The sequence below is a fragment of the Pan troglodytes genome, chromosome 3, assembly GCF_028858775.2.
Source record: "Pan troglodytes isolate AG18354 chromosome 3, NHGRI_mPanTro3-v2.0_pri, whole genome shotgun sequence".
NCBI lineage: Eukaryota > Metazoa > Chordata > Mammalia > Primates > Hominidae > Pan > Pan troglodytes.
This window is the reverse complement of record NC_072401.2, coordinates 184,672,575-184,699,446: the sequence shown is the minus strand read 5'-3', so window position 1 is coordinate 184,699,446 and position 26,872 is coordinate 184,672,575. Positions and strand designations below refer to the sequence as shown.

Sequence of the window (26,872 nt, the reverse complement as noted above, 5' to 3'; positions counted from 1 at the left end):
GCAAATTAACGCAGGAACAGAAAACCAAATACCTCATGCTCTCATTTGTAAGTGGGAGCTAAACTTTGAGCACACATGGACATAAACGTGGGAACAACAGACACTGTGGACTACTAGAGCGGGGAGGGAAGTAGGGGAAGTGGACTGAAAAACTCCCTATTGGATACTATGCCACTACCTGGGTGGTGATGGGATCCACACCCCAAACCTCAGCATCATGCAATCTACCCACGTAACAAATCTGCCATGTACCCCTTGTATCTAAAATAAAAGTTGAAATTTTTTAAAAAGTGTAGTAAGTGGGAGGTGTATTATCTCAGATGCTTGTATCTTAGTAAAAAAGAAACGACTGAAAAGTAATGACGTAAACACTCAACAGAGTAAACCCCAAAATAGTAGATACAAGGAATTAATAGAAAGCATAAGTTGATGAAATGATAGAGAAGATTGTAAAGCCTAAAGCTGATTGACTGTAAAAACAAATAAAATGGAATGACTTGCAAGCAAGATTGAGTAGAAAAAATGAGATAAAGCACACACACAAATACACTAGGACTAAAATGAGTCATTGCAAAGAGGGAATAGAGGTTTTGAAAACCCTACGAGAATGCTGTTCACAACTTAATGACAATTGAAAAAAAAGATAAAATGGACATTTTCCTAAAATTAATGTAACATATCAAAAGAGACTTGAAAAGGAACAGAAAACTTGCATACATCAATAATCATGCTTCCATGATTTTATCAGCAGTTAAAAATCAAACCATCAAAAACGCAATCTTACAAAGAAATGTTACATGAATAACAAATGGTTTTCTGAATAATCTAATAACTTTTTAAACAGAAAAAGAGGAATGTTTCCCAACTTATCTTATGAACACATATAATTTTGAACAGAACAATACAAAAATAAATTATAAGCCAATTTCATTTGTGGATATAGTTACAAAATCCTAAATAAATTTTGGCCAACATAGTTCTAGCAATATATAAATAAGAATATATCATGAACAAGTTGGATTTATCTCAGAGTGCAAAGATAGTTTAAAATCAGAAAATTTTGCCCTCTCCCTCTCCCCACGGTCTCCCTCTCCCTCTCTCTCTCTTTCCACGGTCTCTCTCTGATGCCCAGCCGAAGCTGGACTGTACTGCTGCCATCTCGGCTCACTGCAACCTCCCTGCCTGATTCTCCGCCTCAGCCTGCCGAGTGCCTGCGATTGCAGGGGTGTGCCACCACACCTGACTGGTTTTCGTATTTTTTTGGTGGAGACGGGGTTTCGCTGTGTTGGCCAGGCTGGTCTCCAGCTCCTAACCGCGAGTGATCCGCCAGCCTCGGCCTCCCGAGGTGCCGGGATTGCAGACGGAGTCTCGTTCACTCAGTGCTCAGTGGTGCCCAGGCTGAAGTGCAGTGGCGTGATCTCGGCTCTCTACAACCTCCACCTCCCAGCCGCCTGCCTTGGCCTCCCAAAGTGCCGAGATTGCAGCCTCTGCCCAGCCGCCACCCCGTCTGGGAAGCGAGGAGCGTCTCTGCCTGGCCGCCCATCATCTGGGATGTGAGGAGCCCCTCTGCCTGGCTGCCCAGTCTGGAAAGTGAGGAGCGTCTTTGCCCGGCCGCCATCCCATCTAGGAAGTGAGGAGCGTCTCTTCCCGGCCGCCATCCCATCTAGGAAGTGAGGAGCGTCTCTGCCCGGCCGCCCATCGTCTGAGATGTGGGGAGCGCCTCTGCCCCGCCACCCCGTCTGGGATGTGAGGAGCGTCTCTGCCCGGCCGCCCCGTCTGAGAAGTGAGGAGACCCTCTGCCTGGCAACCGCCCCGTCTGAGAAGTGAGGAGCCCCTCCGCCCGGCAGCCGCCCTGTCTGAGAAGTGAGGAGCCCCTCCGCCCGGCAGCCACCCCATCTGGGAAGTGAGGAGCGTCTCCGCCCGGCAGCCACCCAGTCCAGGAGGGAGGTGGGGGTCAGCCCCCGCCAGGCCAGCCGCCCTGTCTGGGAGGGAGGTGGGGGGGTCAGCCCCCCGCCCAGCCAGCCGCCCCGTCCGGGAGGGAGGTGGGGGGGGTCAGCCCCCCGCCCGGCCAGCCGCCCTGTCTGGGAGGGAGGTGGGGGGGTCAGCCCCCCGCCCGGCCAGCCGCCCCGTCCGGGAGGTGAGGAGCGCGTCTGCCCGGCCACCCCTGCTGGGAAGTGAGGAGCCCCTCTGCCCGGCCACCACCCCGTCTGGGAGGTGTGCCCAGCGGCTCATTGAGAACGGGCCATGATGACAGTGGCGGTTTTGTGGAATAGAAAGGGGGGAAAGGTGGAGAAAAGATTGAGAAATCGGATGGTTGCCGTGTCTGTGTAGAAAGAAGTAGACATGGGAGACTTTTCAGTTTGTTCTGTAGTAAGAAAAATTCTTCTGCCTTGGGATCCTGTTGATCTGTGACCTTACCTCCAACCCTGTGCTCTCTGAAACATGTGCTGTGTCCACTCAGGGTTAAATGGATTAAGGGCGGTGCAAGATGTGCTTTGTTAAACAGATGCTTGAAGGCAGCATGCTCGTTAAGAGTCATCACCACTCCCTAATCTCAAGTACCCAGGGACACAAACACTGCGGAAGGCCGCAGGGTCCTCTGCCTAGGAAAACCAGAGACCTTTGTTCACTTGTTTATCTGCTGACCTTCCCTCCACTATTGTCCTATGACCCTGCCAAATCCCCATCTGGGAGAAACACCCAAGAATGATCAATAAAAAATAAAATAAAATAAAATAAAATCAGAAAATTTTGTTTATTTTGTCATACCAACAAATTGAGAAAAAATGGGAGCATCATGGGAAATACAGAAATAGCTCTTGATAAAATTCAACATCACTTCATGATAACATTTTGTTTTTACCAAAACAGGAGTAGAAGAGGACTTTCTTAACCTATTTTTTATTTCCCAAGAAAACAAAAACCTGAAACAAATTTGGCAAAATTTCAGATAAAGCCGAACAGTGGGCCCACAGGTGTTTGTAATATAATTCTCTGAACTTGTTTTTTTGTTTGTTTGTTTGTTTGTTTTTGGATCATCTGGATGTTAAATGAAAAAATAATTGAAATAATGGAGGAAGTGATAATGTAGAAAATTCATAAAATGAGACACTGATGAAAGGACAGAAAATAAATGATACCAAAAAATTAAGTGAAAGGGAATAAGATGACTATTGTTCATACCACATTTTACATGGTTAGACAATAAATATATAAAGGGTTCAAAGAAACGGACAATAGCAAAGAAGAGATGAAAATTTACAAGAAATAGAGAAAGAAATGAGAACAAAAGAAGGCAATCTAAATGAAAAGTAGAATGAAACAAAAAGGCAATTTGAAGCTAATAGAGTAGATTTTTGGAAAAAAGGGGTGTTAATTTTAAAAAGAAGAGGAGGAGGAGAAAAGAGACAACCCTCTTCCCAGTTCTGATAATATATTAAGCAAAACACTTCTTTTCAGGGTCAAGGGTTTCTTTCCCTCAGCTGTAGTAGAGAACAAATTGCTACGCTCAAGTCATTTTTTTTTTTTTTTTGGATGTTGAAATGACTGGTGTATAATATTTTTTAAAGCCTTCATTTTTGGTCAGCGTAAGTTTCCTTTAATTATTTTTCCATTTCTAGTTGAATTTCATTTTGAGCCTTACCATATCAAAGTGAGTATAAAGTTCTACAATTTAGTCATTGTGGATTTCATGTCATTTATGATGAAAATGGAAATGTGTAGTTTACTTGAGAAAATTGTCTTCTTCTGTAACATCTGACTCTTCATCCTCATTATCGTCTGCTTGCTGATCCTTTCTTAGTTGGTAGTGGATACCTGTCCTGTTCCAGATACACACTTAGCTGACATGATCTCTGGTGAGGTGACTTTGAATTTGCTCTTACCATATCTAAACGAGATGAATAATCTGGTGCGTACAGGGAATTTAGGAAAACCTGTAAATCTAAATCTTCATGATTATCAATCTTTTGTATATTCTGGTAGGCAGCTGTGTAGACCTCTAAAGCTTTGCTGTGAAATAACATTTTGATTGTGATAAATTTGGAAAATATAGTCTTTATAGCCTTTATTTTCTGCCTTTCAAAGTTGTCAATAGTTTCCTCCAGATGATGACTTGTTCGGGTAGCATCCATTGCAGCTCTTTGTAATTCTGTGTCTGCCTTTGGTCCAAAGGAAGAAGGACCAAGCAATTGGCGCAGCCCCAAACCCCTGCTCCAGGGACTCCCCTCAGGAATGAGCCCCTCAGGCTCTCAAAGAGCCACTCCTCATGTGGTTTCTGGCTGAGCTGGGCAGTAACAACTTTAAAAAAACATTTTTTTTTTTTTTTGAGACGGAGTCTTGCACTGTCAGCCAGGCTGGAGTGTAATGGCGTGATCTTGGCTCACTGCAACCTCCGCCACTGGATTCACGCCATTCTCCTGCCTCAGCCTCCTGATTAGCTGGGATTACAGGCGCCCACCACCACGCCTGGCTAATTTTTTTTTTTTTTTTTGTATTTTTAGTAGAGATGGGGTTTCACTATGTTGGCCAGACTGGTCTTGAACTTCTGACCTCGTGATCTGCCCGCCTCAGCCTCCCAAAGTGCTGGGATTACAGGCGTGAGCCACCATGCCTGGCCTAAAAAACGTTTTTTTTAAAGGTCGAAATTCAAAGGATACAATAACATGTCGATCAGATGAGGTGGGTTTCGCTGACCTGTTCCTTCTACCTGAGTTAATTGCTTAGCTTCTCGATTCCTTGCTGTGAATGTTGCTTTGGGGTCATCCCGTTTCATTTTTACAATGGTTCCATAAGCTTTCCAGGGTTCAACTACTTTGGCTTCAAGTCTTTCAACCTCTGCTTGTCAATAATCCTGAAGTTTGGCAAACTCATCAGCAAAGTTCATCAGGCCCAGCCTTAGATGTGGGGCCTCTGTAGCGGCATATGAGTTGATTTCATTCATCCTCGGTCCGCTTTGTCTCGCAATCTGGCAGTTTTCCGCACCCAGGAAGCAAAGACTTGGCACAGTTCTCCCAAATGCTTCTCCACATTTGAGACAGCTGCTTGCAGTTGCTTGGTTTGAGCGTTCCGGTTTTCCAGTGTGCATCTCAACATCTTGCCTGGCGCACAACCAGGGGCCCCGGGGGAGCCAAAGCCGGGGGCTCTAAGGCGCCTGGGTGCGCGCTGGGGTGCGAGCCGCCCTCACATCATGATTCTGTGGTTCTGTGATGACTGATGACCTCTTTGTGAAGTCAGAGAGCTGTCGGCCAGGCAACATCTCTAAGTGGGGATGGAGGCAGCCATCTGCTGGTTGTAATTTTGGGGCAAAAGAACAGATAGCTACACTGTCCCCAAAATATCACACGCATGGAAGGATGTTGGAAATTAATGTTGGTAAAAAGAAAGTATATGAAAATGTCTTTATAAATTATAACATGCTATATAAGTGGCATTACAGTGATCAAAGGTAAAGCAACACATATTATAAGGATAAGATAAAATTTGATTACATAAGCACCTTAGCAGGCCTTAGGACATAAGAGGCGTCATCCATTTCTTCCTCCTTCTTGAGTGCCTGCAGGAGATGAATGAGACACAGTCTCCGCCCCCACAGAGCTTGCAATCTTTTAGGGTCAACCGGGTACTTACGCATGACGCCAGGCAGACAGTGATGAGTGCCATGAGAGCAACGGCTGCCTCCTGTAGGGACAGAAAACACTTTCTCTCTACTCTCTTGAGTTTTCATAATTGACTCCAGGACAGTAGGCAGATGAACAGGAGAAAAAAACATGCACATTTATTACATGGATGGGAGCAGCAGGAGAAACAAAAGTGAGTACCCAAAACCCAGTGAAATTGACAAGCTTATCTACTTCTTCATAAAGAAGAGGGGATCGGGCATGTAGGCTGCTTAGGGGAGAATAAGTGCTTTTTGGGGAAGACGAACAGGTGATAGCCTATGGCGATGTCTGTGAGTGGCCCGGACCCCCAGTCTCTTCTCCTATGATACAGTGAATCTTGTCTCTGGAGGAGAAACTGAGTTCCTTTTTAGATCTATCTTTAAGGAGACAAGGAAAGTTCAGGGACAGCCCCTCCCTGTGCTTAGGGGAGAAAGAGGAGCGAGACACAAGGGCAAGAGAAGGTCAGAGAGATCTTAGTGCTGAGGCCGTTGCTGAAGCCTTCCAATCTCCTCCAGTTCAAAGTACTCTGCAGGCCAGAGCGCCATATGTTCAGGTAGCTTTTTCTGAGCCCCAGCAATGGTCGGCTGTGACATCCAGGAAGGCTCTGAAGAGGACGTGGCATTCACCTGGCTCTTGAAGGACAGGGAATACTTGAAAAGAAAAAGATAGACAAAGGACTCAGACAAAAGAAATAGTTCTCTTTCTCTCACGTAACACTTGGATAACTTTGCCAGTCATCCATCCCTGCCTTGAGGGAATTGAACAGAGAGCAGGCCAATTCGGAAGAAGAGATGAAAGTCTGTTGTGGAGAGCCCCTTAAGGGTCCTTGAACATGTAGGACCAGCCAGAGGATAACGGGGTGTGCAGGTGTCCATCTAAGCACCACAGCTTAGTTGGGAGCAATCTTGGAATTCCAAGCCTCAGATCCCCACAGCCCTTTCTTCTCATCCCGCCTCTGGCAATGCCTAAACAGGAAACAATCCAGGGGAGGCACCGGCTCAGCCCCTCCCACCCAGGGACAGGCGAGAGCTGGTGGGTCAGCCTGTATCTCCACACTGGTGCCCCTGCTCAGAGGAATTGATTTATTCATGTAAAACTATCTCCATAGCCCAAAGCAAGCTCATTTATTTATGAATAATTTGAAAAGGAAAGTAGAAATCTTTCATGGGACTACTTCAGAATATTTCATAATGTTACCTCCCAAAAACTGGGGCTTATTTGCCTGGTGAGTAACAAACGACTCTCCAGGAGAACTCAGATTTTGATCAATAGGCATTGTGTTACTTGGCATAAGTAAGACACACACGGGAAGTGTTCTCCAAAGCCGTATCTTCCCAAGGGAAAGTGACAGGAGGGTTTGATGGAGTGATGGAGAAGGGAGAGGTGCATCATGGCATGTGTATGGGGGGGTCCCAGTGGCCCAGACACCCCCTCTACATGCCATGATGGGTCACAGGTTATGATAATAAAGCTATAGCTCCTCTAGGGGAGGAGGGCTTTAGCATGGCATGAAGAAACTTCACTGGGGTTCATCTATAAGTTGCTGGGGTCTGTCAGTTGCTGGTTCCAACCAGCAAGGCGACTGCATTCCACACAGGCTGCAGGGCAAGAGGCTGTAAAACAGGCTGCTTGCTCAGGTTGATTATTCATTTCCTAAAATCCCTGGAAACCCTCTCTGTCTGCTTACAAAAGTACAGTGAATCCTTCATTTACGTGATCAGAGTTCATAGTATCTCCAATGTGCATGCTTCGGATGACCATTCTGAACAGTGATGTTGCTTATAGAGCCAAGGTACGGAGTTCTCCCGATCTGTGCTGCTTGGTCAATGATTGGCAGTAACTTACCCCGCCAGGTTGATAGAGAACTGCAATGGGAAACTTGCCTTGAAGAACAGATTTCCCTAAGGGAATCAGTGCTAAAGAACTGGTACATTATGAACGTGTTCTTTAGCAAAGCTTGTAAAGTATTTCAGAGGCCAAGGTGTATCAGGGTGTCGACAGGTATGAAACATGTTAAAGGTCTTGAGTGGCTGATGGTCCAGATCTTGTTAGCATCTCTCCTTAGAAAGGCAAACTCAGGGCCCACCCTACACCTCGATTTCCAGGTGATGCATATGCAGGCTAAAGTTGAAGACGTCTTGGTTTAGATATCTTTGAGAGGAAGTCGTAAGTCACCCTCCTCAACCACCTAGGAATGTTTCCTAGGAGAAAGAGAGTTGAACATTGCTATTTTTTTTTACTCTGATGTTAATGTTGATATCAAACAGGTCAAATATTAATAATTTTCCTTTAATATACTTGATTCTACTAGTTACACCATTTACTTATAATACCTAATGCAATGTAAATGTTATGTAAGTAGTTGTTACCCTGTATTGTTTAGGAAATAAGGCCAAGAAAAAAGTCTGTACATTTTCAGTACAGATGCAACCATCCATTTTTTTTCCCACATATTTTTGATCCCTGGTTGGTTGAATCCATGGATGCGGAACCCCCAGATACAGAGGGCCAACTGTATATTTAAATTTAAATTAAGCTCTAGTTTGCAATATTCACACTATGACAGTGTAGTAAAAATCAACACAAAGCTGGGTGCAGTGACTCACACCTGTAATCCCAGTACTTTGAGAGGCTGAGGTGGGAGGACCACTTGAGGCTGGGAGTTTGAGACCTGGGCAACATAGTGAGACCCCACTTTCCCCCACAAAAATCAACACAATACTTCTGATTGCATGATTGTTAAAAGTAAAGTAACACCTTAAAAAAGCCCCAGCTTATACTATGCAGCCATAAAAAATGTTGAGTTCATGTCCTTTGTAGGGACATGGAAGAAGCTGGAAACCATCATTCTCAGCAAACTATCACAAGGACAAAAAACCAAACACCGCATGTTCTCACTCATAGGTGGGAATTGAACAATGAGAACCCTTGGACACAGGAAGGGGAACATCACACACTGGGGCCTGTTTGGGGTAGGGGAAGGGGGGAGGGATAGCATTAGGAGATATACCTAATGTAAATGACGAGTTAACGGGTGCAACACACCAACATGGCACATGTATACATATTTAACCTGCACGTTGTGCACATGTGCCCTAGAACTTAAAGTATAATAAAATATATATATATATATAAAAAGCCCCAGCTTGTTATATCTTATTTTCCTCATTCAAAGTCTATTCATTAAATGGCTGAGTGGGAATAAATATCATTCCTAATTTTAAGATCCAATGACAGGTAATTAATGAACTATACTATACATGATTTTCATATTTACAGACATCTGTCACTTTACATTTTGTTAGTCTTACCATATGTGCTGCTTTGTTTTAATTCCAGTACTTAAGTTTATGAACATATACTGTGAAAATGTAGCTGTAACATCATCAAATTGGTTATGAGAGTCTTTCTTGCTGATCAGCTTTCTATTTTTAAAGGGTAATTGTTACAAATATTAAACTTATCCTAGAATCTTATTCCTCTTTTTAAAAAATATTTGCTGTGCACTTTTTTAAGTTTCTTCTATCTAGACTCGTTCTATCACCTAGGCTGGAGTGCAATGGTGCAATCTTGGCTCACTGCAAGATTCAAGCAATTCTCCTGCCTCAGCCTCCCAAGTAGCTGGGATTATAGGCATGTGCCACCACGCCTGGCTAATTTTGTATTTTTACTAGAGACGGGGTTTCTCCATGTTGGTCAGGCTGGTCTCAAACTCCTGACCTCAGGTGATCTGCCCTTCTTGGTCTCTCAAAGTGCTGGGATTACACGCGTGAGCCACCGCGCCCAGCCCTTAAGTTTCTTAAATTCAGTCTAAAAATATACCCCCCAGCACTGGATATGTGGCTGTACTTACATAATATTTATACTTGGTATCATCATTTAACATGTGAAATGTGTTAATAATTTCTAGAACTTCTGCCTGATGAGGAAGACTTTTTCAATTCCTAATCATCACTAATTTTGGTTTCACTGCTCGAGACACACTCCACGGGTTGAGAAATGCCCTTTTAGGTTCTGTCTTTCATTGCTAAGTGCAGCATCCAAATTAATTATTGTGTATTTAGTCTGAGTAGAGTTGTTTTTCTCATTTTGAGCTTCTCTTCAATATCACCATAGATTGGGTTTAATTCTCTAAATCCATATTGGATTTGAATCAGCCCTGAAGGCAGTGACAGTACTAGACACATTTTTTTTTTAAGTTTTAGCAACAAAGACAACAATCCCCAAACTATTCCTGAAAAGTCTATTTTTGATATAAATTAGGGAAAGGAGATTCAATCAATAGAGAGACTGAATATACAAAATGAGCCATGGCCAGACCATATATAAAATGCTTCTGTAACAACTGGCCCTAAATGGCCAAGATTTGATTAATAACTGACAGCTTCCCTAACTTTTGTCCCTGCTTCCAACACCAAGTATGCCCCCCTAACCAATCACATAGGATGCTCACCTCTAGCCAGCCCGCCTGCAGCTTCCCCAGGCCATGGTCTCCATCAGGGCACACCTGATGCCTTCTCTTTTTTCTACTCTGAAGCTTTCCCACTCCTCTGCCTTCTGTTGAGTCTCTGCAACAACGCAAGTAATAGTGGGTGATTCCCTTGTTGTAGCAAGCTCTGAATGAACAACTTTTCATAGTTCTCATTTGATTGGTCTTCTTTTAATTTCTACACAATGCATTAAGTGTATATTGAATGTCCTCTATAAATATGCATTCTGGTGGAGAAGGCCTAAGACCAGGACTCAACAGAGCAGACAATCTAGCTTCCCAACTGAAGGAAACAATAACTGAACAGTTTTTGAGGGAATCGTATAAAATATGAGTCAGATTATCATAAACTGTGACTGATTTTTGCTGCACTATGAACTTCTTTAGGGTGGACACCATGACAAAATGCTCAGACTGACTTAAACAGAAGTGGGAGGCTACCATTTCACACAAGTCAGATGTGCAGTTGAGTATGGCCTGACTGAGAGAAGGAATTGTGTCAGCAGGATTCTCTTCTCCACAGTGCTGCTTCTAGCTTGGTTCCCCTGCCAGGTGTTTATGGCAGCATCTCCTGACTTCAACTCCCAGAATCTCTGGGATTCCCCATCCTGGTTTCAAGATGCTGCAGAGGAAGCCCACTGCAAGCTTCACGTCTTTGGAGCAGCAAATTCAATAAAGAGTGCAGGACCCTATTTCCCAGAGCCTCAGCTAAGTCTTCATGTCCTCTTGGCTTCACTTGGGTTAAATTCCCAACCCTAACACAGTCATGTGGCAAAGGAGATGGGAAATGGTCATTGGCTTGAGCCAATGTGAACTCACTCTTGTCCCATGAAGGAAGGCACTAGTCATATCTCTTTATGCTCCAAAATTTAGCCCAGTGCTCTCAATAAATGACTCTTTTTTATGATATGAAAGAAAACCAAGAAGGGTTGGTTTGGTGGGAAGATGAACTCAGAGCTTTGGTAGGGAAGGAGTGAGATCCCAAGGCTTAGGTTGGGGACAATAGGTAGATGCAATCGAGAGCTCTCACTGTAATATTCTCTGGAATCCATGAACTTCAGAAGTGGCCCACATGGCCTAATTGGAAGATAGTGGGCCCTTCTTACTTGAAGACCAGATAGTGAGACAGTGCCTTATAAGACAACATCTGTCTTCCTCAGGATCTGCTCTACCTCCACTCCCAGCCACAAGATTCATAATTAAGGTCAGATGTCAGCACAACCTAACGGGGAAAGCAGAGCCTGCTAAGGGAGAAGAGGGATTCTACACCCAAGCAGCTCAGAACCTGGCTGATGTGTACTGGCAAGAACTGGTGAGTATGCCTGGAAGTGAATCTCCATGGTGCTGGACCAAAGGGTTGGAATATAAAACTGGATAAGAGAGAGTTTCTCTATAAGGGGGCACTCCTCTTTCACTCAGAATTAGCTACCTGGCAAGGGTCCCAGGATGTGGGTCTCATACACTGCTTGGATAAGTCCTGGAAACTGGCAGAAAGTGTTGGCCTACAAAAAAATGAAGTAAAGATGGCAGAACTACCAGCACTGACTGTGGAGAAAAGAATCAAGAGGCTTGGAGAAGTGGACATGCTAGAATAGTTCTCCCACGGGAGGTCAGTTGACCATGCTCCTGGGGAGAACACTGCATGGATGCAGGTGATAAGGAATGCACTGGTGAGTTTGGAGTCCTAATTAGGGAAAAGGAGTCAAGATGGTTGGGACCGGGGTAAAGCAAAAAACAGATAAGCTGTAAGTTTGCCTTTCTTCGTGGTCCAGGACACAGAGCCATCCTGTGCAAATAACTCACAATCTTCCTGCGCCCAGCTATCACCAGACCCTCGGCTGATAGAAAAATGCAAGTTAGCTCACTGCGACCTTGGCATTATCAGTACCGCACAAAGCCCTCTTCAGCACACAGCACAAGCACCATCCTATAAAATCCCCAGCAAGCTTTTGTCTCCTTGCAGTCAGCTCCTCTCTTGCTGACTTGCCCATTGCTTTCCTGAAATACATTTTCCTACTTTTTCCAATAAATCTGCCTTTCTTTACCTAAAACTATCTTGATAAATTCTTTTTACCATCTGTGCCACCAGCCCTAGATAGTTGCTACCCATGACAGTGAGGACACCAGCACATTGAGAAACTCAGTGGCAGCTGTCTTCTGTAGGTTGGGGCTGACAAGAGATGACACTACAGAACTGATCACACAGTAGCAGAGGCCAGCAGCACTTAATTGTCAGAAGCTAGATGGCATAATAAGGACAGTAAATCTGGAATGACAGTCAGGGGAGATCCAGGGAGGTGTTTCTAGAAACATGGTGTTTCTAGGGGAAAGATAAGTGGGCAGGCAACAAGGGCATTGTTTACAGGGTATCCTAAAAATCTTAGTGCAGTTTTAAGCTCTAAAGAGAGATCAAGAATGGATGATCAGTTTAAAATAACTAAAAGTATAATTGGATTGTTTGTAACACAAAGGATAAATGCATTAAGGAATGGAGACCCAATTTTATGTGATGTGATTAGTACTCACTGCATGCCTGTATCAAAACATTTCATGTACCCCATAAATATATACACCTACTGTGTACCCACAAAAATTAAAAAAAAAAGAATGGATGATAAGGAGGCTAAAGTCAGCCATTCCTAGTGGGAAGTTATACCTTCTTGCCCAATTTCAAGACCTAAGCCAGTTCTCAGACCCAGAATTCATTGAGTAAAGAAAAGGTCCATACGGGTCCATGAGGAAGGATCCATACATGCAGGATATACAGCATAGCCTATGCAGTATGGATTCCCCAGTGCTCCCAAAAGAAACTACAGCCACCCATGTAGGTGCTATACCTTGGAAAGAAGGGAACACCCAGATCTTATATCCAAGGCCCTTGAATAGAGCAATATCTAAGAAGTCAAATGTCACTGTGGCCTCCCTGTTAGAGAAATGCGGGTGTGAGAAAATAAATAAGGCAGTAGGCTCAGCATGGCCATGGGCAGCAGCGGTGGTGGTGGTAGAGGTGGAGATGGAGTCCTGGATAGGAGGACTGGGTGTTGTTCCTGGGCAGTGCAGGCCAGAGTGATGATTGTGACATTTGGAATGATACAGCATTGATAGAAGCTTATGATAAAGCCATGCTTCATTTAAGCCACCATTCACAAGAATGACATTTGTGAAACTTCAGATAACCAAATGTCACACCTAAAAGAAAACCCAAGAAGAGCCAAAAATAGAATATGCAACTCCCTTGAAACACAGGAAAGCTGGTGGCGCATGTTCTGCCATTAGGTCAGAAGACAGCTGCCTTCACCCAGCTACATCATTGCTTCAGTTGATTGTATTTTATTTTTATTGTTATTATTTTGAGACAGCATCTTGCTCTGTCACCCAGGTTGGAGTGCAGTGGCACCATCACAGCTCACTGCAGCCTCCACCTCTCGGGCCCAACCAATCCTCCTGCCTCAGCCTCCTGAGTAGCTGGGACTTAATTTTTATTTTTCGTAGAGACAGGTTCTCACTACATTGCCCAGGCTGGTCTTGAACTCCTGGGCTCAAGCGGTTCTCCTGCCTCAGCCTCCCAAAGTTCTGGGATTATGGGCGTGAGCCACCACAGCCTGAGCCACTTAGGTTGATTTTAACGGAAAAACCCATGTTGCGGTGTACACTGGATATGGAAATGGAGAAGAGCAAAATCTGCCTGATCTACTACTTTCCCCAACCTCTGAAGTAGCTGATAATATAGAATAGAACACTCGAGAGAATGAAAGTCAAGTTCCAATGGATGAAAATGAGAACTCCAGGTCTCCTGGAAATAAACCAAATAACATCAAATCAAAAGCTACTCCATGAAACTCTTTTCTCCTTCTGCCACCCCCATGCCAGGGTCAGGACTGAGACCAGGAAAGCCAGGTCTAAAATTCAATGTTCCTCCACCAGCACCCCATTTCCTGTCATGCTGGCTGCCTTCATTTCCCTCTGGACCATCAATAATTCCTCCACTCCCACCTCTCATATGTCCAGAGTCTCTTAATGATGCTTTGCTTTGGGAAGTGTGATCATCTCTTGGTACCTAACTGGCTATCATACTGGCTATTATATGGTGTGATGGTTAATATTAGATGTGAACTTGATTGGATTGAAGGATGCCTAGATAGCTGGTAAAGTATTGTTTCTGGGTGTGTCTGTGAGGGTATTGCTAGAGGAGACTGACGTTTGAGTCGGTGGGCCGGGAGAGGAAGACCCTCCCTCAATGTGGGTGGGCACCATCCAATCAGATGCCAGTGCCACAGGTGGAAGGGGGTGGGATAACCTTGCCTGCTGAGTCCTCTGGCTGCCTTCCGTCTCCTGTGCTGGGTGCTTCCTCCTACTTCTCCTGCCCTTGGACATTAGACTCCAGGTTCTTTGGACTCTGGGACTTGCATAGTGGCTTGCTGGGGGCTCTTGGGTCTTTGGCCACAGACTTTCAGTCTGCATAGGGCTGCATAATCAGCTTCCCTGGTTTGAGGCTTTCAGACTCGGACTGAGCCACTGCCAGCTTCTCTCTTCCCCAGCTAGAAGACAGCTTATCATGGGACTTCACCTTGTGATTGTGTGAGCCAATCCTCCCTGATAAACTCTCTCATAGGAAGAACTGACTCACACAATCACATACACAATACATGATATGTATATGATATATATATATAATATTAACATAAACGGTGTGTGTGTGTATATGTATATATATTATATATATATACACATATATATGTTATATATATATATATAACCCATGTATATACATATACATATATCCTACTAGTTCTGTCCCTCTGGAGAACCTTGACTAATACATATGAGGGTTTTTTTATGTGTTTGTTTGTTTGTTTGTTTTTTGAGATGGGTGGTGCAATCTAGGCTCACTGCAGCCTCTGCCTCCCGGGCTCAAGCGATTCTCCTGCCTCAGCCTCCCAAATAGCTGGGATTACAGGCATGCGCCACCACGCCTGGCTAATTTTTGTATTTTTAGTAGAGGCAGAGTTTCATCATGTTGCCCAGGCTGGTCTTGAACTCCTGGCCTCAAGTGATCTGCCCACCTCAGCCTCTCAAAGTGATGGGATTACAGGTGTGAGCCACCATGTCTGGCATGAGGCACCACGCCCGGTGAGTTTCAAAATAAAAATAAAAAAGAAAGGTGCTCACATGTCAATTAAGGAGTAATTCTGCTATGATTATAAAAGTGAATCTTACTTTTGCATACATTTTATGGTTTGTGGAAAACAAATGTTTTACAATATTTAAAAAATCGGATTGTTAAATAGTTGAAAAGTTAATGTAAAACAACATTAAAGGGATTTTGATGCCAAAACTATTAGATAAAAAATTGATCTACATCCACCCCAGAATTCTCATGGTGTCAAAGTATCATCTTACCAAAGATTTGCTGATCGGTTTTGTGGGCACAACATCCGTTTACAATGAAGAGATCCTTAGCATCTAATGACATTGCACCACCAGGAGTCAGACAACCAGACATGCTTTTTCATTTGTCATGTAGTGTGCACCTATGATGTGTTCTTATCAAAAGAGTTCAACTGGAATTTAGTCGAGCTTTTAGATCTAATTTCCCATTTGCAGAAGATACTGAGGCTAGAACAACAAGTTAAATGACACCATTAAAGAAATGATCAGATAGGTTCAGAATGTGGAATGTTGTAGAGATAACTGGCCTCATTTCTTCAAAATATCAGCATTCGGGAAGAAGAAGAAGGAGGTGGAGTGGGTAACTCTTCTATACTCAAAGTTACTTAAGGCCAGGCAGGGTGGCTCAAGTCTTTGGGAGGCTGAGACGGGAGAAGCACTTGAGGCCAGGAATTTGAGACCAGCCTGGGCAACATAGCCAGGACCCATTCTCTACAAAAATTCTTAAAAAATTAGCCAGGCATGATGGTGAATGCCTGTAGTCCCAGCTGCTCAGGTGGCTGGGATGGGAGGATCTCTTGAGCCTAGGAGTTCCAGATTGCAGTGAGCTATGATTGCGCCACTGCCCTACAGCCTATGTGACAGAGCAAGACACTGTCTCTAAAAAAATAAAAATAAAAGTTACTTAGGAGACTTAACAACTAAATGCAATGCGCAGTCTTTGATTGGAACCCATGCTTTGTTGTTGTTGTTGTTTGTTTTTTGAGACAGGGTCAGGCTGGAGTGCAGTGGCGCGATCTTGGCTCACTGCAACCTCTGCCTCCTGGGTTCAAGTGATTCTTCCGTCTCAGTCAGCCAAGTAGCTGGGTGCACGCCACTATGCCTGGCCAATTTTTGTATTTTTAGTAGAGATAGTGTTTCACCATGTTGGCCAGGCTAGTCTCGAACTCCTGACCTCAGGTGATCTGCCCGCACCAAAGTGCTGAGATTACAGGTGTGAGCCATTGTGTCCAGCCTGAAGCCTGGTTTTAAAAGTCATCTGTAAAAGACCTGGGCAAAGGGCCACTGAAGAAATTCGAATATGGACTAGATTTTAAATGATATTAGACAATTATTGCTAATTTATGAGCTGGGATAAGGGTATTGTAGTTTATAGAAGAATGTCTTTATAAATGTGCGTGCTGAAGTATTTAGGAGTGAAGCGTTAAAATGTCTCTAAGATATTTTCAAATGGTTTAGCAAAATGTGTGCATATGTGTGTGTGTGTCTGTGTGTGTAAAGTATATATGGCAAAATGTTAATGAACCTAATTGGTATATTTATGAATGTTCACTGTCCTATTTTTCTATTTTCTTTATGTTTAAAAGTCTATAATAAATTTTTTTTTCATAAAAAAAGAAAAGAAAGTCCTTGATAAAGTTTGTCTCTCATTGGGTCTATGCATCCTGCCACCCACAACACTGGGTGTCATTTCCTTAGTCCCAGAATTCATCAGTCTCCTAAGTAAGTTTTTCATTTTTATTCTTTTACAGACAAGTTCCCTTTTTGTTTTTTTGAAACAAGCTCTCACTCTGTTGCCCAGGCTGGAGCGCAGTGACTTGATCGTTGCTCACTGCACCACCAACTTCCCGGGTTCAAGTGATCCTCCCACTCAATCTCCCAAATAGCTGGAATTACAGGCACACACCACCACAACTGGCTAGTTTTTTGTATTTTTAGTAGAGACGGGGTTTCACAATGTTGCCCAGGCTGGTCTTGAACTCCTGAGCTCAAGTAATCCACACGCCTCAGCCTCTCAAAGTGCTAGGACTACAGGTGTGAGCCACTGGGCCCAGCAGAGACAAGCTCTTGACCACATGTGGCAACTGGCAGACAGAATCCTACATTGGTTCCTTGACTGTAGAATAAGAACTACCATAGTAGGAAAGGCCACCTGAAAGTTCCTGAAATTACCCCCTCTGACCTTGATAGTAAATATCTCATTCAGAGATATAGCAGAGATGGGTGCCACCCTTGAAGACTTTAATAGTTCAAAGCTGGCGGTCCTTCTTGTAACTCCATTTAATTCACCGGTCTCGCCTCTGCAAAATCTAGGTGCATCATGGCAGATGACAGTGGACAATCACAAACTTAACCCTAATTTTAGCTGCTGTTCTGGATATGGTATCCTTACAGAGCAGATGAACCCAGGTTGGGTCTGTGGTATGCAGCTATTAATCTAGGAAGGGCATTCTTTCAATACCCTTTAGGAAAGCGCATTAGTTCTCATTTCCGTGGGATGAACTGCGGTAGGCTTTCACTGTCTTGCCTCAGAATATCATCCTTCCATTCTAGTTTATTTCTATGAAATTTCAGCTTTCAGGAATGACAACAAGTATTTGATAGTCTGTCAGTTAGTTCTGCATATGAAGATAGAAGGTAGATCTTGAAAATATGTCAAGCTTTTTTGCTAAAGTCTACGCTCACTGCTTTGTTGGATGCTAAGCCAACAAGCTTCAGACAAAGCTGTAAGACTGAGAGTTTCAAGGTGGCAGATAGTAGCAAAGATATTCCTATTAAATTACTGGCAACAAATCACTGGAAATCACAAAACGGTTGTTATGGGTATTAGTGATGTCATAAAAATTGCCCAAAGACACTGAAGTCTTCTCTGATTGTCTCTCCGTTAAATACCTGGTGTGCCTCAGCATTCAAAAGCCGAGCATGCTCCTCCTTTTCTCCACACAGCGCAAACTTAGTGGTGGCCGTTTGATTATATTTACCTGTTTCACCATTTCCTTCAACACCTAATTTGGATCAAAAGGCATCTTTTTGTCCACCAACTGTTCTCCATAATTAAAGCAGTGGATGAATCGGCATTTAGGTGTATTCTTTCTCTTTCTCTCTCTCTTTTTTTTTTTTTTAATTGAGACAGGATCTCACTCTGTCACCCAGTCTGGAACACGGTGGTGCGATCACAGCTCACTTCAGCTTCGAACTCCTAGGTTCAAGCGATCCTCCCACCTCAGCTTCCCAAGTAGGAGCGTACTTTCTGAGTAGGTAAGCACCAGCATGCCTGGTTAAATGTTTTCTTTTTTTTTTTAAGACGATGTCTCACTCTGTCACCAGGCTGGAGTGCAGTGGCACAATCTTGGCTCACTGCAACCTCCCGCCTCCTGGGTTCAAACCATTCTCCTGCCTCAGCTTTCTGAGTAGCTGGGGTTACAGGTGCCTGCCACCACGCCTGGCTATTTTTTGTATTTTTAGTAGAGATGGGGTTTCACCATGTTGGTCAGTCTGGTCTCTAACTCCTGACCTCAGGTAATCCGCCTACCTCAGCCTCCCAAAGTGCTGGGATTACAGTGTGAGCCACTGCACCTGGCATTTTAAAAAATTTTTTTAATAGAAAAAAATTATTTTTTAATAGGGTCTTGCTATGTTGCTCGGGCTGGTCTGAAACTCCTGAGCTCAAGTGATCCTCCGGCCTTGGCCTCCCAAAGTGCTGGGATGACAGGCACCAGCCACCGCACCCTGCCACCTGAATTCTCTTTCACTCACATTCTATGTTCATGCATAGCAGATACTCTGTCAGCTCTGATCCCAAAGCCTTTTCAGTGACAAGTGCCCTACAGCTCACAAGATCATCATTAACAAAACAAGAAAATACCTGTTTATAGAGTCTGTGCTTTCAGAGATAAAAAAGATCAAAAGCCGTAGAACATTATCCCCAAGGAAAACATGTACGCTAGAAGCAGCTTCATGCCCTGTTCCTCAGTTCTGTCCAGCCTTGGTGAGAAATATCTGCTAGCAAGAGGATGTGGTAGTAAAGACTCTTTCAATTTATCTGCCATATTATTCCGCTTTCTCTTTATGCATAATATTGGCCATTAACTTTGGGGCTGGTGTTGTTTATTTCTTAATGTTCATGTCACTGATATCTCTTACTGCTACTACCTCTTCTCTGCCTTTAGTGATACAATTGATCGGTTTCATACTTGAAAAGTGATACTTTGCTTTTATTCCAGGAAACCTCATGTGGATGCTGGAAAGGTCACTGAGCTTGTGTGAAAGTGATACAAAAGTTTGGATGGCTTTGTGCCATTATGGGACAAAATTCAATACAGACAAAGCATGAAGGGCAAAAAGTGAATGAATCACTTGTCGAACGAAATCCAATTTTCAGATATTCATGATGCTACATCCTATTCACACTTTTCTTTTCCAGTGCTTGTGTGAAATCATCACCTTCACAGATTCACTTGTCCCAACATGTAAGAGTTCCCATTCCACATTTGTGCTGGAGTCTTGTTTATTATGTTTGTGTATGGTGTTATTCTGGTTGTAGTATGTATGTTATTATTTCGTTATTGCCTTTATGCCTCAATAAACCATTTGCACCACTAATCCACTTTTGTGAAATGAAGTTAAAATGCAATGTGTGCGTAAAAATAAAAAGGCAGCTTGAATAAAGTAAGCAGTATTATGTAAATGATTCAGACGCGCATAAGCCACAAGGTAGCAGACCCTACTTACCGGATAGCAGCTCCCTCCAAAATGATCAGCACAATTTGTGGCTCATGTGCAACCTCTGAACACATAATTATTTTTAGCATGTTAATGGCATTTCTTGAAAAGCATAGTTTATCTTACATTTTAAATTTATGACATGAATATGAACAAAATTGCCTCATAGCTTTTCCTCTGAGGCTGCCTGTGGGATGCATGATAGCCTTACAGGGATGACCCAGGGGGTGTGAGCCACACTGCTCTCCACCTCTTGCCTTCTCTTCTTCTTCCTCTCTTGCAAATTAAATATTTGCTCACATTTTTAAAAGTTATTTTTCATAGTTTTATTTTCTATCCTTAGTTATTTAATTCTCTGGATTTTTTTTTTTTTTTTTGAGATGGAGTCTTGCTCTGTTGCCCAGGCTGGAGTGCAGTGGTGTGATCTTGGCTTGCTGCAACCTCCGCCTCCTGGGTTCAAGCGATTCTCCTGCCTCAGCCTCCTGAGTAGCTGGGATTACAGGTTCCCACCTCCGTGCCCAGCTAATTTTTACATTTTTAGTAGAGACGGGGTTTCACCATGTTGGCCAGGCTGGTCTCAAACTGCTGACCTCAGGTGATCCGCCCATCTTGGCCTCCCAAAGTGCTCAGATTACAGGCAGGAGCCACCACACCCAGCCCTCTGGACTTTATTTTTGCATATAATATAAGAATCTCATTCCTTCTCCAGAAAGTTAACATATTATCTCGGTAGTACTCATGAAATCATTTTTATTTTCTCCATTTATTTCCACTGCCATGTTGATCACACACACGTTCTTATATGCCTTCAGCACAATTTCAGGGGCGCCCTTCATGTCAGCCCTGCAGGCAAATCTCTTTTCTTTCTGTTCCACGTTTTGATCCCTTATTCTACTCTTGCATTTGCACTGCACTACTTTACTTAAGCTTAGTATGTTTTCCTATTTGGTAGTGCGAGATCCACATAATTTCTCTTCTATTTTCACATTTTTATTGGCTATTCTTCAGGGGATGTGCATATATTAGTGGTTTTTGGGTTTTGGTTTTCATGCACGAGGCTTTGGAATAAGCGAGAAGCACTCTACAAATATGAGACATTTTTCTTCTTGTAGTCTTATTATTAGTAATCCTATTAACAGGCAATTTTAATAAAATAGGTAACCTTTTCTCATCTGGGAGATCTCAGGTCTTGATACTGTTACTGATATAACATTTTATAAGAAGCCCTTCATATTGTGACTCTTAAGTTTTCCTAGTCTGAGATGCTGGGAACACATGAATTGATGTGGTTGTCATCCACTAATGCAACAGGCCAAATTATTTCTCCACTGGACTGTGGAGATACTGCCACTATCTATTGGCCAAAACAATTAAGATTGGACTACATATTTAGGATGCTAAAATTGCCAATAAAAAGTAAAAAAATGTAGTCAGCCTATTAGTTCCTTTGTTTGTATGACTCTAAGCAATCAATTTTTCACATTCCACCCCTACACTGAGATAACTAACTCACAAAGTTCAGTGTGGACACCAGGGAGGCAGAACTTTAAAGTAGCATCTTATTAAAAACACACACACAGACACAAAAACCCCATGGGTCTTGCTGTGAGTTTGCATACTCTATGCATAGATTGTCAGAGCAAATATCTCAGAGATCCAGATGGTTCACACAGCATCTTGTGATTAAGTGATCTGAGGCAAAGGACCCATCGGTGGCCTTGTATTGTTAGTAGTTAAATATGATATGGCTTCTGTAATCAGAATCCACTAAATGAAAACAGAGCGGGCACTACTGTTTGTACTTCGTGTGCCAAGTTAGGTTTCTCTGTGGGCTTCAAGAGATTTTTTAAATGTTGTTTTATTATATTTGTAATTAGCCCTTATGAAGAAAGTCTCTTTTAGTTTCTGCAGTGATGCATTGCAGCTTTCATTATAACAAATACCCATGACCCCTGGTGCCTAACTGTAAACAATGATAGTTACTAGCCTCATTAGGAGACTAGCAGACGGCTTATAAAGTCCTCACTGGAGTTTCAATCCATTTGCGGCTTGCAGTGCACAAATGTTTATCTTTAAACAGTATAAAATATGTCAGACGGGGTCTGCATTCTCCTTTTCATTAGTATTAATGCATTCTGATTTTAACAAGGAAAATTTCTTTGATTACACTTTTTTTTTTTGTTTGCTTACTCTAACATGAACTGATTTTCAGAATTTTTTCTGGCATCTTACCTTTTGGAAGAACAAACCAAATTCTATCAATTTCTCACTTTTGGCTTTACTTGTTCTGCAGACATTTATCTGAATCCTACTATAGGCTAGGCTAAAATACTAGAGATAGAATGATGAATATGATATAGTAGATGCTCAATAAATACTTACTGAAAATGCAATGGATTCCCCCTATGGACAGTTTTGCTCTCCATGGTTTCAGTTACCTGCAGCAAACCTTGGTCTGAAAATGTTAAATGGAAAATTTCAGAAATACAAAATTCATAAGTTTTGAAAGTGCATGCTGCTGTGAGTGGCATAATGAAATCTTGCAACATTGGCTCTGTCCCGCCTGAGAGGTGGATCATTCCTTTGTCTAGCATATCTGTGGTGTGTACACTACCTGCCTGCTAGTCCCTTAGCCAGCTTGATTATCAGATTGACTGTCTTGGGTATCACAATGCTCGCATCCAAGCCACCCTTATTTTACTTTCTAGTGACCCCAAAGTGCAAGAGTAGTGATGCTGGCAATTTGGATATGCCAAAGAGAAGCCATGTGAATGTGAAAAAGAGAAAGTTTTCAACTTATAAGGAAGGAAAAAACTTGTATGCTGAGGTTCTTAAGATCTACAGTAAGGTCAAATCTTCTATCGTGAAATTGTGAAGAAGGAATGAGAAATGTGTGCTGGTTCTGCTGTTGCACATCAGATTGCTATAGTCATGGCCACAGCGTGTGGTAAGCGCTCAGTGAAGGTGGAAAAAAGGCATCAAATTTGTGGGTGGAACACATGAACAGAAAACATGTTTTAGGCATTCACTGGAGGTCTTGGAACACAGGGACGATGGCTCTATTTTTCATATCTTTTGCCTATTTTTCCTATTGGATGGTTTATCACTTTTTGCTCATTTTCATCAATGAGATCATATTTTAAGTTGAATTTTTTTTTTTTTTGAGATGGAGTTTCATTCTGTCACCCAGGCTGGAGTGCAGTGGCACGATTGCAGCTCGCTGCAACCTCCACCTCCTGGGTTCAAGTGATTCTCCTGCCTCAGCCTCCCGAGCAACTGAGATTACAGGTGCCCACCACCATGCCCGGCTAATTTTTGTATTTTTAGTAGAGATGGGGTTTTGCCATGTTGGCCAGGCTTGTCTTGAACTCCTGACCTTAGGTGATCCGCCTGTCTCGGCCTCCTAAAGTGCTGGGATTACAAGCATGAGCCACCGCCCCGGCCTTTAAAATTAATTTATGCAAGATAAATTAATTGGTCATAAAGTATGCCCATTTTAGGTTTTTATAAACACAGGTGTGCACCACATCACGATGTTTCGATCAGCATCGGTCAAGATTATCATGGAGCTGCCCTATGCAGGCGTTTCATTTTTGTCTTTGATACCATAGTTTTACTGTACCTCTTCTGTGTTTAGATATGTTCAGATACATAAATCCTTGCCATTTTGCTACAGTTGCCTACAGTGTTCAGTAGAGTCACATGGTACACAGGTTTGTAGCCTAGGAGCCATAGGGTATACCACGTACCTAGGTGTGTAGTAGGTTGAACCACCTAGATTTGCAGGTGGAGGACATGAATGGAAAATGTGTTTCAATTGATGACAAATGCGTTGTGCCATAAAGCACTGAACTTATAGGAAGCCTTGAGCAAGGGGTCCCCTGAAACAAGTGATATCAAGCCATTTACTACAAGTAAGGGATGGTTACACAGATTCAGGAATAGGTTTGGACGAAAAAATAAAAAAATTACTGAAGAAGCTGCACCTGCTGATGAAGAAGCAGCTGCTGCATTTCTGGCAGAGCTGAGGAAGTTGATTAAGAAGAAAGAATACCATCCAAAGCAAATCTTCAACTGTGATGAAATGAGGTGTTTCTGGAAGAAGATGCCCGACAGAACCTATATTCATAAAAGTTCAAAGGAGGCACTGGGGCATGAAGCACGGATGGGCAGATTAACCCTGGTACCAGGTGGCAATGCTGCAGGGCATACGATAAAGCCAGGTGTCATGCACAAAGTGAAGAACGCATGTGCTCTCAACAACAACCACCACCACCTACTATGTACCCACAAAAATTAAAAATTAAAAAAATTCATGATTTAAACCCCCCCCAATTATCTGCCCATCTTCTGTCAAAATAATCAGAAAGTGTGGGTGAGAATCATCTTGTTTATGGAATGGCTTCACCGATGCTTCATCCCAGAAGTGAAAAAATAAATGGAAGTGGAAGAGTTGGAATTTAAAGTCCTGTTTGGACAATAGACATTGCACCTGGACAATTTTTTTGTTTTGTTTGTTGAATTTGTTTTTGTGAAAATTAAAATGTCAAGGTTGTGTTTTTACTTCCGAGTACAACTTTTGTTGAATTTGTTTGTTGTGAAAATTAAAATGTCAAGGTTGTGTTTTTACTTCCGATTACATCCTTGTTGCTTCAGCCCTTTGTCCAGGGCATGACATCATTTGGCTTGTCAAAACCATATACACCCACCTGAGATTTTGATCAGCAATCGATGCAGACTCTAATCTGGACATAATGTGGTGCTGGAAATTATTCACTATCGTTGACACAATAACACTCACCAAAGCTACAATGCATGAATCGAAACCAGCAATGATAAATGTCTGCTGCAAGAACCTGTGGAGTGAAGTCAAGAATGATTTTAAAGGCTTTCTGGGATTGAAGAAGTTAGGAAAATCACTCATGCAGAAAGACAAGTTGGTGGAGAACGATTTGCCGACCTGCTTGATAGGAAGTGGGAGAACACATTGAAGGCCATTGACAAGTGTTAAACCAGGAATTGGGAGAACTTGAGTCATCTACAGAGGAAGAGGAAGAAGAAACTGAAGCAGAACCAGCAACGTGGACATTACCAACATTTGCTGAAGTGTTTCAGATTTCACAGACTTTTAAAGACAAAATTATGAAATGTGATCCTTAGTTGGAATGCAGCATTAAAGTCACCTGCATGATCACCAAAGGATTAGAACGTCTGCAGCAAAGCTTTGAAGAGTTAGGGACAACTTCTGATTACAATGTTCTTCCAAAAGTTTTCAGCAAAAAATCTTTCAACTATCCAGGATCCCCAACTATCAACATCATTGGCTCCTGACGTTCAACCATCAACACTGTCACGGCCCAGTGACCCGGACCACCTGTAGCACCTCATCCCATTCTGACATAACGTCAGCAGGTCCGCAGTAGCCTAACACTATGTCACAATGCCAATGACATTCACCTCACTTCACTCATCACAAAGGCATTTCATCATCTCACATCATCATCAGAAGAGTGGGTACAGTACAGTAAGATATTTTGAGACAGAGAGCAAGACCAGATTCACATAACTTTTGTTACAGTGTACCATTATAATTGGTGCATTTTATTATTGTTGTTGTTAATCTCTGACTCTGCCTAATTTATAGGTTAAGCTTTATCATAAGTATGTAGGCACAGGAAAAAATTGCTGTATATAGGGTTTGGCACTGTCTGCGGTTTCAGGCATCCACTGGGGGTCTTGGAACATATCCCTCACAGATAAGGAGGGACTCCTGTACTTACGGAAAGACTGAAACTAAAATTAAAGCGGCGTTTCATTTTATGTTTGTGCTCTCCAGCGAAATAGTACTTGAGCACTATTTCCCAAAGAGCTGTATTATTTTTGTCTATAAATAATTTCCTTTAAACTACAAAATGTTAGAAATTGGAGAATATGTTTTGCATCAGCTTAAGACTTCTCTCAATCAGACACATGAAATTTTCAGTGCTAAAAGTTACCTAGATAAAAATAACAATAGTGACCATTAATTGAGCATTTACTATGTGCCACTGCTTACCTATGCTAAGGATAAGGATTTTATTACCTCACTTAATTCTGTAAAGTCTAAATAATCCATGGGGAAGGTACTATTTCCTCATTTTACAGATGAAACTAAAGCTTAAAAATATTAATCAAGTTGCCCAAGTTCTCCCAGGTGAAATGTGGCTGAGACTAGATTCAAATGGAGGGAATCTGACTCCAGACCCCATACTCTTTTGAACTATTATATGTTAGTCACAACAGCATTTACATCTAGACATCCGTGTGCCTACAATAGTTTGTTCCTACCCAGCATCATTTGGGAGACTGCATTTATGAGTATTTAACCATTTGGACTGCTTGGTTCAAATCTTGGTTCTGTCATTTAAAGCTGTGTGACTGGCTGGGCACGGTGGCTCACGCCTGTAATCCCAGCACTTTGGGAAGCTGAGGCGGGTGGATCACCTGAGGTCAGGAATTTGAGACCAGCCTGGCCAACATGGTGAAACCCCGTCTCTACTAAAAATGCAAAAATTAGCTAGGTGTGGTGGTGTGTGCCTGTAATCCCAGCTACCCAGGAGGCTGAGGCAGGAGAATTGCTTGAACCTGAAAGGTGGAGGTTGCAGTGAGCTGAGATCATGACACTGCACTCCATCCTGGGCAGCAGAGCAAGACTCCGTCTCAAAAATAAATAAATAAACGAATAAATAAATAGCTGTGTGACTACAGGCAAGTGACTTGACCTCACCAGGTCTTGTTTTCCTTACTTAGAAACTGCAGGTAATTATAGTGCCCACCTCATAGGGTTGATGTG

At 42.8% G+C, this 26,872-nt stretch overlaps 2 long non-coding RNA genes and 2 pseudogenes across 4 annotated transcripts; 2 read left to right on the top strand and 2 right to left on the bottom strand.

Moving 5' to 3' along the window:
• Window positions 1-3,635: 3,635 nt before the first annotated feature.
• LOC744083 (CBY1-interacting BAR domain-containing protein 1-like) lies at window positions 3,636-5,126 on the bottom strand (annotated as a pseudogene).
• A 151-nt stretch (window positions 5,127-5,277) lies between these two features.
• On the top strand, window positions 5,278-19,920 carry LOC134809938 (uncharacterized). 2 transcript variants are annotated; one of them, XR_010156767.1, is made up of 4 exons: window positions 5,278-5,811; window positions 11,310-11,461; window positions 18,448-18,576; window positions 19,542-19,920. It is a non-coding gene; the product is annotated as an uncharacterized LOC134809938 (long non-coding RNA). The 2 variants fall into 2 exon arrangements; XR_010156766.1 differs by lacking the exon at window positions 5,278-5,811 and having other exon boundaries at window positions 18,452-18,576.
• LOC134809937 (uncharacterized) lies at window positions 5,753-25,450 on the bottom strand. Of its 2 annotated transcripts, XR_010156764.1 has the most exons (7): window positions 25,224-25,450; window positions 25,001-25,078; window positions 24,750-24,896; window positions 22,423-22,495; window positions 10,114-10,228; window positions 7,348-7,861; window positions 5,753-6,310 (listed from the first exon to the last, which is right to left on the bottom strand). It is a non-coding gene; the product is annotated as an uncharacterized LOC134809937 (long non-coding RNA). The 2 variants fall into 2 exon arrangements; XR_010156765.1 differs by lacking the exons at window positions 5,753-6,310; window positions 25,001-25,078 and having other exon boundaries at window positions 6,763-7,861; window positions 25,224-25,441.
• On the top strand, window positions 12,884-14,242 carry LOC134809850 (survival motor neuron protein-like; annotated as a pseudogene).
• Window positions 25,451-26,872: the final 1,422 nt, after the last annotated feature.